This window comes from Chinchilla lanigera, unplaced genomic scaffold (genome assembly GCF_000276665.1).
Source record: "Chinchilla lanigera isolate Chin_1 unplaced genomic scaffold, ChiLan1.0 scaffold00068, whole genome shotgun sequence".
Lineage (NCBI taxonomy): Eukaryota > Metazoa > Chordata > Mammalia > Rodentia > Chinchillidae > Chinchilla > Chinchilla lanigera.
Window position 1 is genome coordinate 12,017,252 of NW_004955469.1, and position 12,656 is coordinate 12,029,907.

The 12,656-nt window shown below is 41.3% G+C and overlaps 1 long non-coding RNA gene across 1 annotated transcript; it reads left to right on the plus strand.

Annotated features, from left to right (window-relative positions):
- The first annotated feature begins 2,237 nt into the window (after window positions 1–2,237).
- Window positions 2,238–12,445, plus strand: LOC106150247. Its single transcript, XR_001236959.1, has 3 exons — window positions 2,238–2,393; window positions 3,065–3,211; window positions 12,325–12,445. It is a non-coding gene; the product is annotated as an uncharacterized LOC106150247 (long non-coding RNA).
- The last annotated feature ends 211 nt before the right edge of the window (window positions 12,446–12,656 follow it).

The following is a 12,656-nucleotide window of genomic DNA, read 5'->3' on the forward strand; positions in this document are numbered from 1 at the left end:
CCAGCAAGAAGGCTCAGCACTCTAAATCATTTTCTGCATCTGTCCTGGACAAACTCAAACCCTGCTCAGAGCAAGGGTAAGGTGCTGGCCCAAAGTCAGGCCAGAGAGACGACTGAAAGGTTGCCTGTCCGAAATGATCTGCATCCAGGAGATGCAGTAGTTCATCCTGCTCCTCCCGAGAGATCTCCAGCAGGAATGGCCCCCATGCCTTGCTCTGCTGGTCCTCAGCCCTTTGCAGATCTGATCCGCCTGGAGCTTCCCCAGGGTCTGGCTGAGCATGCGTGCCTTCCCTTGAGGGTCAGCCCCAAGGTTCCCTTTAAAGGCTTGGGAGTGAGCACAGCCACCTCAAATGGGACCCCGTAAGACCAGCCAGAGAGCCTAGAGCTGCTTCCCATCCTGCCTGGGAAACATTTCCTTTTCTATTTGCAGAATCACAGATGTTGACTTTTGATCTCATTCTCTCTCCCCTGGGGCCTCAAATCAGTGGTGATAGCTATTTCTTTCTTTCTTTTCTTTTTTCTTTTCTCTGTGAAGAAAAAAAGTCAGGAGGAGACTGAAAGGTTTTGAAAACACTGAAGCAGTAACATACTGACTACTGGGGCGAGAAGAAAAAGATCTAGCCCTCTCAGGAGAGGCTGGTGGCCATGGGCACACAGAGCTGGCTTGGCGCTCTGCAGGGCAGTGCTTCTTCGCCTTTAGTGTCTGTCTGTCATCGAGGGATCTTATTACAGTGCAATTCAGGCTCCATATCTAATGAGGTCCTGGCTGCTGCTCCGGATTACGCTGAGAGGAGTAGCTGGGGAGGTTCTTCCGCGCTCCGCCGGGCCTGCTCCTGCAGCACTGGGATCCATCAGCCCTCCCTGCCACCATCGCGCAGCTGGGCCTCTGCAGCCAAGATGCTGCCTGTGCAAGCTTCTTTGCAGACACTTTCACTGAAACCAGGTGGGTGGCGCACGCCTGGAATCCCAGCACTAGGGAGGCTGAGGCAGAAGAGTTTGCAAGTTTACAAGTTTGGAACGTTGCAAGTGTGAGGCCAGCTTGGAATACATAGTGACTTCAAGGCCAGTTTGAAGTACATAGTGATACCCTTTCTCAAAAGACAAAAAATAAAGTGAAAAAGAACAAAAACAAAAACAAAAAGAACCGTGTACTTATTTGTACCCCTAGTGTTCCACTGAAACTAAAGGGCTTCCTGAGACAAGCCAGTTTCCAAACGAGTCGCACGGTGGCTCTTGGGGAAGGAGTAGGGAGTTGGGGTGGGGCCTCCTTCTCTTTCCCCATTTTCTGTCCTCTTTAGCTTATTCATCTTTTTAAAAAATGATGTTCAGCTCAGTCATTACAATACATATTGAATCTCATTCCACAAGTGCACAGGCTTTTAAATGCCGGTGAAATTTGCCTGTTTCTGTAGTAATGTTTGTTTGTTTGGAGACAGGGTTTCACTATGTAGTTCAGGCTGGTCTTGAACTCAGAGCAATCCTCCTGCCTCAGCCTCTGAGTGCTGGGATTATTAGCATGTACCACCACACACAGCTCTAACAGTTTTTTTAAGTCAAATTCTATACATTTTGTGCACATGGATTTAACCTAAAAGATGCATCCCATGACAACTCATAAATAAGAAAACAGATTCTGCAATGACCTCCAGCAAGGTCTCATCTTTTAAAGATTCCAGCATCTCCCAATACAGCCACCCTGGAGACAAAAACTTCAGCACATGGGACTCTGGGGAAACATTCCACAGTCAAATTAGAGCAGTGCCTTGCAAGGATGAGTTCTTTCCGGGCATTTAACCATAACAATTGACTATCAGAGATTACATCAGACACAATTAACCTGAGGAAGGACTAAAGTACTCATATAGTTTTTCAAAAAGCTCCCCAAATCACCAGATGTCATGGTGCATTACTATAATCTCAGCATTCAAGAGGCTGAGGCAGGAAGCTCTCAAGTTCAAGGTCAGCCTGAGCTACACAACCAGATGGTATCAACCACGGTTCCTGCCTTCAAGATTCGCACAGTCTAGAAAGGAGATTGTTAAAGTAAAACTAACTGTGCCTCGAGGCTCCATAAATAAAGAAACAGGGAAATGTTGCTTCTGGATGTTTAAGTAAAAGAGGAGGAGGAAGTGAAGCAATCTGCCTGTTACTCTGTCATCATATTCCCTCTCCCTCCCCCAGGGGGGATACAACTCAGATTAAAGAACATAATGAGCTGCAGGGCAGATGCCTAGCTCTCAGAGTTGAGTCCTGGGGAGAAGGGGCAAGACTGTGCCACCGAGATGGGTGGTTTTCCAGACCGGCCACTTCTTAATTCAAGAATGCAAACCTGCCCCACTGATGCCAGAGGCTCAGCGAGGGATGATTTTCAGCTGTTTCTTTGCTAAACTCCAGGTAATCAAAGTCAGCCTTCTTCTTTCTCCAACCTCTTTTCTGAAGGCTTATTCAGCCACAGCCTTCAGCCGCCCTCCCTCCCAGAGGTGCTCAGCGGGTCTCCTCACTCCGTACCCACCCAGGCTTACCTACCCCCAAATGCTCTCTCCCTGGATGCAGTCCGGACTGCTGGGCTGCAGGTGACAATTACCTGGGCTGGAACTTATGCTGAGTGGGAAGGGCCAGGGAGTGAGAGAGCTGCTTAAGAACACTCATTTAATGAAGAAGGTGTGAATCTATGACTCCAGGAAAAATTCCACTGTGGGCGCCCACCTCTAAATCAGTTCACTAGAGAAGAACATAAAAGGATTTGGGCAAAAAATGGCACATGCCCAAGCTTGCCCCTGACCTCACACCTGGGCCTCAGCAGGAAAGGGTGAGTGGTGATCCCTCCCACCGGGGGTTGAGCTTGTTCCCAGGCAGAGCTGTCCAAAATGGAACGGACTGTTTCCTGAGCGTGAGTTTCCCACCAGAGGCCTTTTGTGGCATAAGGGTTGAGATCGAGGGCAGGAATGTTGAAGCGATGGTTAGGGTACTGACTACCGTGAATGCATTTTATAAGAAACCTCCTAAAAGCACTTCATGGCCTATGTTTTACCACCTTCTGATTCTATGATTCTTTGAACTGTCAGCTGAATTCAGGTCTCCTGCAAGAGCGACAGCAACAACGCTTCAAAAACATGAGTATCAACAAACGTTCCCTGGGACTCTGTTTGGTTGCAGCTCTGTAACGGTCTCAAATACATCCTCTTTCTCAATCCTGGCATCCACTCCGAGAGGTAGGTATTATTATGCCCATTTTGCAAATTTTAAAACCAAGGCTCAACAACCTTGAAAGATACGCTGAGTATCACACAAATGCCAAGTGGTTGCAGACTGGGTTTCTTGACATCTGATCTGATGCTCATAATATGAGATCATGATTTGTATTCTATTGACACACAGTAACGTCGGAGGAAAAAGTCCTCAGATCACTGATTTTCAAGAAAGTAAATGATTTTAAGAAGGAAAGGATTTGGTCAACTTCAACGGCTGAGATTAGCTGTCAGGGCAGTGCTCAGGAGCCACCAGCAGGGGGCAGGAGCCTGCCACGCTAGACGCTTTTAACCCGCAGCCTTCGAGGGCTGGAACTGTACAGTAGGACGTTTTCTCAAACAGCAAACCCAGAGGGCAAGCCCAGCCAGAGAGGGCTGCTGCGCAGGCTGGCGCGATGTGGGAAGAAGAGGCTCTCTTCCATGGCCTGCACCCAGAAGGTGGAAGATGCTTCCAAGGCCGAGAGGCAGCGTGAGACACCGGCACGTCCACCCAATTGGAAGAAAAATGTCCAGGACTCAGGGCTCCACTGCCATGCTCTGGCTGGTGACGGCTGTCCTGTCTGCGTCAGTCTCTGCATTCACGAGAGAAAATAATAACTCCTGCTCTTGGGAGTATGAGGGCAATCGGAGTAAAAGCACTTTGCAACCTTTCCTGAGCATACAGGTGAGTTGAGGGGAGTGCGCAGGGTGCTCCCTGCAGCGCCTGTTACCGGCGCATGAGCTGGTGACAAAGTGAAGGAGGCCCGGGTAGGGACGAGAGGAAGCAGGGAACGTCATGGCCCCATGTGGTTGCGGCCTCCTAGATATCAGGACACCAGGACATCATCCCAGTGCAGCCTGCTTCACATGGGCTGCCTGTCCCCAGAAGTCCTACGTCCTAAGAGACGCCCATGGCTCCGAGATGTGACCAAGCTCCCTCAGCTCCAGGGATGGGTGGCACAGCCCCCTCTCAGCCCGCCCAGTTCAGATCTGAAAAGGACCGAATTCCCCCTCTAACTGCTCTCCCGGCAGCCCGGCACCATCACAATAACCCATGCTTCCCACGGCTACCCAGGGGCACATCTTGGGCATATGCAAGGTTTGCTTCATCAGGCCAAGGAGCCCAAGAAGCTGGGAGAGAAGATACTGCTTTAACCCCTTTCTCTGAGAAGAATAAACTCTCAGTACTTAACTGATTTGCCCAGAGTTACCCACAGGGTAGAACACAAAACAAAACCCAGAACCTGAGCTCATGGCCCTAAAGACACAACTTTACATTAATATATCTGCCAACACAGATCTTTCATCTGCTGTCTCTCTCTCTCTCTCTCAAGTTTCTGGTATAGAAATACAACTGTCATCCTCAACATACGACACACTATCATTATCAAGCTGTGCAAAGACCCTCGTTTTGTTCAATTCATTTTATTTCATTTTACTCTTATGCCCAACTGTATTCCCACTCTCCCATACCTGTCCTTGTCTCTCCCTTCCCAGATGGCACTGCTTATAATTTCTAAACATGTTTTTGGAATATGCATGTATTTTGAGAGAGAGAGAGGATCTTTCTGGATGGCTAGTGTGTCCTAAATTTATGACAGTGGTTTTGGGCTACAAACCTTTCTCTTATTTCCTACCTCAAATGCTTTGTTATTTTTAATCATATAAAAATAACATCAAGTTTACCATCTTAACATGGGTGGGGGAATTGTCAGTGGGTATCTAATTTGTGTTACACAAGATAATAAAGTTCTAGATATCTGTTGTTAACAAAGTGCACACAGGCACGTGGTTAACACTGCTATATTACACAATTAAAAATATTTAAGAAGGAAAATTGATGTTCTATGTTTTCTTTTTTTATCGGTATATTTTGGATCTATATAATGATAGCATTCAGCATAGGGAGTTTGTACCTGTACATGACATATCTTACTTCTCCTTCTGCTCTCATTCCCCTCCCCTCCCTTAAACTCCTCTTCCCTCCTTATTTACAAAGGGGTTGTTTCCATTTTTCCCTTCTATTCTTGTTTTTCCCATGTCCCTTTCTTCCTTTTTCCCTACCCTCCCTAGTTCTCCTTTCCTTTGAACAATTTCTTCCTATTTCACAATTTCTGTTATACATTTTGGCTGTTATTTACACTTTTAATTTCTCACACCAGAGAGATGATGCACTATTTACACACCTGTGTCCATCTCAAGGGCCATCCATTTAGCTATAAATGTCTCAAGTTTATCCTTCTTTATGGCAATGTAGTACTCCACTGTATTTTAAAAAAAACACACATCTTTTTTCCCCATTCATCAGCTGAGGGGCATGTGAGTTGTTTCCAAGATATAACTATTATAAACTGTGCTGGTATAAAAATGGGTACAAATATATTGCTATGGTATGATGCTCTTAATTCTTTTGAGACTATACCAAGAAAGAGAATAGAATAGCTGGGTCAAATGGGACTTGTAGTACTAGTTTTATGAGGAATCTCACTGATTTCCACAGTAGTTCCACCAGTCTACACTCCCACTAACAGTGGAGAAGGGTTCCTTTTTCCCCACAACCCCACCAGCATTTGTTATTAGTTGATTTCTTGATAGCCAGTCTTTGAGGAGTGAGATGGAATCCTAGTATCATTTTAATTTGCATCTCTCAAATGACCAGTGATTTTGAACATTTTTTCATATATTTATTTGCCATTTCTATTTCTTCATCTGAGAAGTATCTATTCATTTCAGATGCCCATTTTTGGATTGGGTCTTTAAATTTGAGGGGGGGAAGATCTGATTTGTTTGAGTTCTTTATATATTCTAGATATTAGTACTTTGAGAAACAACTGGAAAAATTTTTTCCCACACTGTGGGTTGTCTCTTCACTCTGTTGGTGGTCTCTTTTGCTGTGCAAAAGCTTTTTAATAAGATGAGGCTGCAGTTGTTGATTCTTTGTGATAGTTCCTGTGCAAGCGGGGTTTTATCCATAAAGTTTTTTGCCTACACCAAATGTCCTCAAGAGTTCTACCTATTCTCTCTTCCAACAGACTTAGTGTTTCTGTTTTAATATTTAGCTCTTTGATACATATCAATTTTAGTTTACTGCATGGTACAAGATTTGGGTCTAGTTTTAATCTTTGGCATATGAAAACCATTTTTTCCAGCATCATTTATAAAAGAGTCTATGTTTCTTCCAATGAATGTGTTTGGCTCCTTTGTCAAAGATAAGCTGGCTGAGTGTGTTTGCAGTTGTTTCTGCATCTTCTGATCTGTTCCATTGATACTTGGGTCTATTTTTTGTTTTTTGTTTTTTGGTTTTTTTGGTTGTATCATGTTGTATTTATCACAAATTTTTGTAGTGTAATTTCAAGACAGGGATTGTGATGCCCCCTGCCTTGCCTTTTCTGCCTAGAATTGCTTTTGCTATTCTAGGTCTCTGCTGCTTCCAAATGAATTTTAGGATTGTTTTGTCTAATTCTGTGAGATATACTATTGGAATTTTGATTGGGATTGCATTAAATCTGTATAACAATTTTGGAAGTATGGTCATTTTCACTATATTGGTTCTTCCTAGCCAAAAACAAGGCATATCTTTCCCTTTTTTTTGATATCCTCTTCAATCTCCTTTTTTCACAGTACTGTAGTTTTCAATGTAAAGGTCTTTTACTTCCTTCAATAGATTGACTCTTAGGTATTTCATTTTTTAGATATTATTATGAAAGGTGTTTTTCCCCTAATTTCTCTTTCAGTGAGTTTGTTATTTGTATACAGTAATGCTATTTATTTTTGAGTATTGATTTTGTATCCAACTATACTACTGAACTTGTTTATTTTTATTTTTTTTTCCGGTACCGGGAATCAAACTCACAACCTTGCACTTGCCAGGCAGGTGCTGTGCCACTGAGCTAAATCCCCAGCCCCCTGAACTTGTTTATTAAACCCCACTTTTGGTGGAGATTTGGGGGCTCTTCTATGTAGAGTATCATGTTATCTGCAAATAATTATAATTTAACTTTTTTTCCTTTCTTATTATTATTCCTTTTATTTCTTTCTTATGCCTAATTGCTCTGGCTATTGTTTCCAGAACTATATTGAATAAGAGTGGTGACAGAAGATATTCTTGTCTTGTTCCTGATTTTAGAGTGACTGCTTTCAGTTTTTGTTCATTTATTATGATGTTGTCTGTTGCTTTGTCATAGATGGCTTTTGTCAATTGTGATAAAGACCATCTACTCAAACTTTTGTAGGGTTATTATTTTTTTTTTTTTACCATGAATGGGTGTTGGACTTTGTCAAATGCTTTTTCTGCATCTATTGAGATCATTGTACAGTATTTGTCCTTGACTTTGTTAATATGATGTATTACAGTTATTGATTTGTTTATGTTGAACCATCCCTGAATCCCTTGGATGAATCCTATTTGGTCATGGTGTATAATGTTCTTGATGATTTGGTGCATTCTTTTTGCCAGTATCTAATTGAGGATTTTTGTGTCTATGTTCATGAGGGAGATTGGCATGTAGTTGTCCTTTTTGGTTGGATCCTTCCTTGGTTTTGTTATATATGGTAATTTTTGATTCCAGGAATGAATCTGAGAGTATTACTTCCCTTTTAATTTCATTAAAGAGTTTGAAAAGAGGTAGCATTATGTATTTTCTAAATTTCTTATAGAATTCAGCAATGAGTCCATCAGGGCCTAGTCTTTTCTTTGTTGGTAGTTTTTTAATTGCATCTTCAATTTCATTGACTGATGTTGGCTTATTTAGAATTTTTCTATTGTCTTGGTTCAGTTTTGGTCATTCATATGTATCTAGGATTCTGTCCATTTCTTCTGATTTTTTCTATTTTATTAGAATACAGTTTCTCAAAGTAGGTATTATTGTCTTCTGGATTTTTGCAGGATATGTTATGATTTCACCCTTTTAATTCCTAATTGTGGTGAGTGCATTCCTGCAATCCCAGCTCTTGGGAGGCTGAGGCAGGAGGATCATTGTAAGTTCGAGACCAGCCTGGGCTACAAAGTGAGCTCAAGGTCAGCCTAAACTGCATAGCAAGACCCTATCTCAAAAAGACAAAAAAAAATAATAATAATAATTCCCAATTGCATGAATTTGAGTCTTTCTTTCCTTTTTTGATAAGGTTGGCTAAGAATTGCCCATTTTACTTCATCTTCCAAAGAATCAACACTCTGATTTATTGATTCTTTGTATTGTTTTCTCAGTCTCCATTGCATTAATTTCTGATCTTTATAATTTCCTCCCACATATGAGCTAATAGTCTTGACGTGTTCTTATTTTTCTAGAACTTTGAGGTTCAGCGTTAGGGTGTTTATTTGTCCCTCATTCTGTTTTTCTGATATGAGAACTAACCACTGTATATTTCCCTTGTCGGACTGCTTTCATTGCATCCCATAAGTTCTGGTATGTTGTATTGGCATTATCATTTAATTGTAGAAACTGCTAATTTCCTTCTTTAATTTCATCTGTGACCCATTGGTTGTTCAAGAGGGTGTTATTTAATTTCCACTTGTTTATGAAGTTTTTGTGATTTCTTTAACTATTGACTTCCAGTTTTATTGCATACAGTCTGATAATATGCGTGGGATAATTTCAATTCCTTTATATTTACTTAACCATTTCTATGAGCTAATATTTGTCTATTTGGAGACTATTCTGTGTACAGCTGAGAAGAGTGTGTATTCTGATGTTGTTGGGTGGAACACTGTGTATGTATCTACTAAGTCCATTTGTTCAAAGTTTGGTTCAATTCTGATATTTCCTTGTAGAGTTTTTGTTTGTCTAGTTGATCTGTCTATTTGTGATAGTGGGTATTGAGGTCACCCACTGCAATTGTATTAATGTTTACTTGATTTTTCATGTCTGTTAATATTTGTTTTATATAGTTGGGTGCACTGGTATTTGGTGCATATATATTGATGATTGTTATCTCTTCTTCTTGGATTGTTCCTTTTACAAAGATGTAGTGACCTTCTTTGTCTCTCTCAATCAATCTTTTTTTTTTTTTTTTTTTTTTTTTTTTTTTTTCTCCGGTACCGGGAACCGAACTCACGACCTTGCGCTTGCCAGGCAGGCGCTTTTGCCGCTGAGCTAAATCCCCAGCCCCTCTCTCAATCAATCTTAGTTTGAAATCCACTTTGTCTGCAAATAGAATAGCTACCCTTGATTTTTCCCAGGTTCCTGTCACATGGAGTACTGTTTTCCATCCTTTGTCTTTCAGTTTATGAATTTAATTTTTAATTAAATGTGTTTCTTGTATGCAGTATATTGTCAAATCTCGCTTCTTGATCCATTCTGCCAGTCTGGTGAATTGGTGAACTGATACCATTGACATTAATGGTTATAACTGATATATATTGGATTATCCTTGTCATATTATTTTCTCTGTTGTTGATTAGCTTTTTTCCCCATTTTTAAATTTCTTGCCTTACCTAGTGGATTCATTCTGTTGGGGTTGATGGAGTTATAGTCCTGGTTATCTCTTTCTAGACTATCTTCAGAACTTTTGGAGTGTTGGTTTGCTGATCATAAATTCCTTCAGGTGTTGTATGGAAGTACCTTATCTTTCTTACCCGTTTTGAAAGATAGTTTTGTGGAGTACATCAATGTGGGTTGGAGGCTCTTTTCTTTTAGGGCTTAAAATACTTCTCTCCAAGCTCCCCTTGACTTTAATGTTTGTGTTGCGGAGTCTGCTATGATTCTGATGGGGTTTCCTTTATATGTGACTTGCTTCTTTTCTCTAATTCTGTTCTTGCATTGAATTTCTGGAATGTTAACTATTATATTCCTAGTGATCATGGCTAATTGCAATGTGATAGCCCTCAGTTATCTTTATGTTAAATTCTTTTTCCATGCTTGGGAAGTTTTCTGCCATTACCTCTGTGAATAGATTTTTTATATCATTTGTATCATCTCCTACTTTTTCACTCACTCTGATCAATCTTGTTATTCTTCTTTGTATCTTTTGGCAGCTATTGGATTGATTGTTTTGTGGTCCCTTGCTATTTTTAAGACGTCTTTCTTTTTCATGTTTGCTAACTACAATCCTGTCTTCTAGACCTAATACTCTGTCCTCATATTGGCTTATTTTGCTGTGTGTACTTTCAATGGAATTTTTGATCTCCTGGTTATCTATTTGAGTCTGTTTCATAGATTCTACTTTCTTTCCTATGTTGGGCATTCATGTTGTCCATCATTTCCTCAAGCTCCTTTATTATTTTTAAATCAATCTTCTCCAGAGCCACTAACCATGTCTTTCATTATGGTTATCATCTCTGTAGTTATCAGAGAGATTATTCTGATTCAATTTTTTCTAGAACCTTGTTACTTCCACTGTTACTTCAGAGAGGCCAGAGGGGGTGGCTTTGGGTTGTTCCACCTCATTGTTCCCTGGGTTTGCCTTTGGTGAGTTGGAAGTCTGGGGTTGCATCTTGCTGAAGTGTTATCTAATTATGTAATTTTTTCAGTTTAATTCCTGGGTTGACTCTTGAAAATTGCTTATGGTGAGTAACATCACTGCTAGCATTTAGAGCCCTTAGGAAATGCCTTCTTCACAGAGATGTCATCCAGGTGTTTTGAGTCTGTTGCAAGTTCCTACCTTTTCAATTTATTGAGGATGAGAAGTTGCTGCCTAGTTGGCCTAACCCTGGTTCCTAACCCTGGCACTACCCTATAGTATTGCTTATGATCTCTAGGAAATCTCAGTCTTGGCATATCAGGAAGAATAACTGATTAGATCATGTCACCTTGGCTAAAGTAGTACAATCAGCAATAACAGTAGCATCAATCACAGCCTAGAAAATGACAAACTGTGATAATGATTAATCTGCCACCTTTAACTTTATGAGCTATATTCATGGTTATATAATAAAATCTAAAACAAACCAGAAAATTGTACACAGCAAATATGCCCTTAATATGGTGATTTTACCCTCAGTGGAGAAAATTTAAGAGGTTGGGAGGAAATAGAGAAATAGAAGAAAAAGAAGCAAGCCTAGAGGACAAAGGAAGATAATGTGAACTTTGGGAGACTTGTGAAGAAGACAGGAGGGAAAGAGAGAAGGAAGAAATAAAATCAAGAACAGAACAGAAGAAGAACAACAAGAAAACTAGAAACAATATTCACACTCATAAAAACAAGAACAATCAATCAAGAAAAAAAAAAACTATAAAAAAAAATGAAGAACAGAAGAAAAATAATGTCCACTTCAGGGTGTATCTCTGCTGTCACTGGTAGACAAAGTAGGCAGAGCCCAGATCTGTGTTGATTAATCCTGGCAAGCCTGCACCTTTTGTTCCACTGAAATTCAGGCTCATTCCTGGCTGTGGACTAGAACCTGCTTTGTTCAGCTTGCAACACTCCATGTGTCTCCTGTTGGCTTGAACTTGGCTCCTCTACCTCCTGGCAATTTCAGCCTGGTTTTGCCTCATCCTGACACTGGGAGCTGCTAGGTGGGTCCAACCTGCAGCTGCTCTGAGTTCTGAGCTCAGTTGACCCCTCTCCAAGATGGCTACTGGCCAACTGCCCTCTCCCAGGGAATGTCTGAACCCAAATAACTCACCATCCACTTCCGTCAACTATCCACTGCTTCATTCCACTGGTGCACTTCTCCATGGAGTCCTCTGGGGTTAGCAGTAGTCATTGTGCATTTGCAGGTTTGAGCTGCCCCTCCCATGCAGCAAGTTAGGGCTCAGAGAAAAAAATACCACTTGCCACCTGCTGCATTGAGGTCTCTCTCTTTTCACTTTCCCTATGGGCTTCACTTCTCACTTCAGATCCTTGCTGGGTCCTAGGGACCCACTTCCTCCTTCTTCTTGTGCTTACATTGCTATATTCCAGCATCTAGACACCAAATCTCAGAGACGCTGTTTCTCTACTGTTCACCACTCTACCACTATCTTTCCAGAAGCCTGTGTTTTCTAATAAAAAACTTATCCTTTTAACCATGTTTAGGTATACATTTAGTACTAAATATATTTACATTGTTATGGAATCAATTTCCAGAATGTTCTCATCTTGCAAACATGAAATGCTTGCATGCCATTGAAATGCTTGAAATGCTTGCATGCCATTAAACAACTCCCCCTTTCCCTCAGGTGGCTTCTGTCCAAGATGAGTACCAGCCAGTTGTCCTCTCCTGTGGGACATCTGAACCCAAATAATTCACCAGTCACTGCAGTCTGCTGTATCCACTGCCCCATTCCACTGGTGCACTGCTCCATGGAGGCCTCTGGGGTCAGCTGTAGTCACCGTGTGTCTGCAGGTTTGAGCCACCTCTCCCACACAGTGAGTCAGAAAGCAAAAATCATCATTTTGCTTTCTGTCTCTGAGTTTGACTACTCAGATTTCTCATGTTAATGAAACCATACAGGATTTGTCTTCTTATAACTGGCTTATTTCACATAGCATAATGTCTTCAAAGTTCATC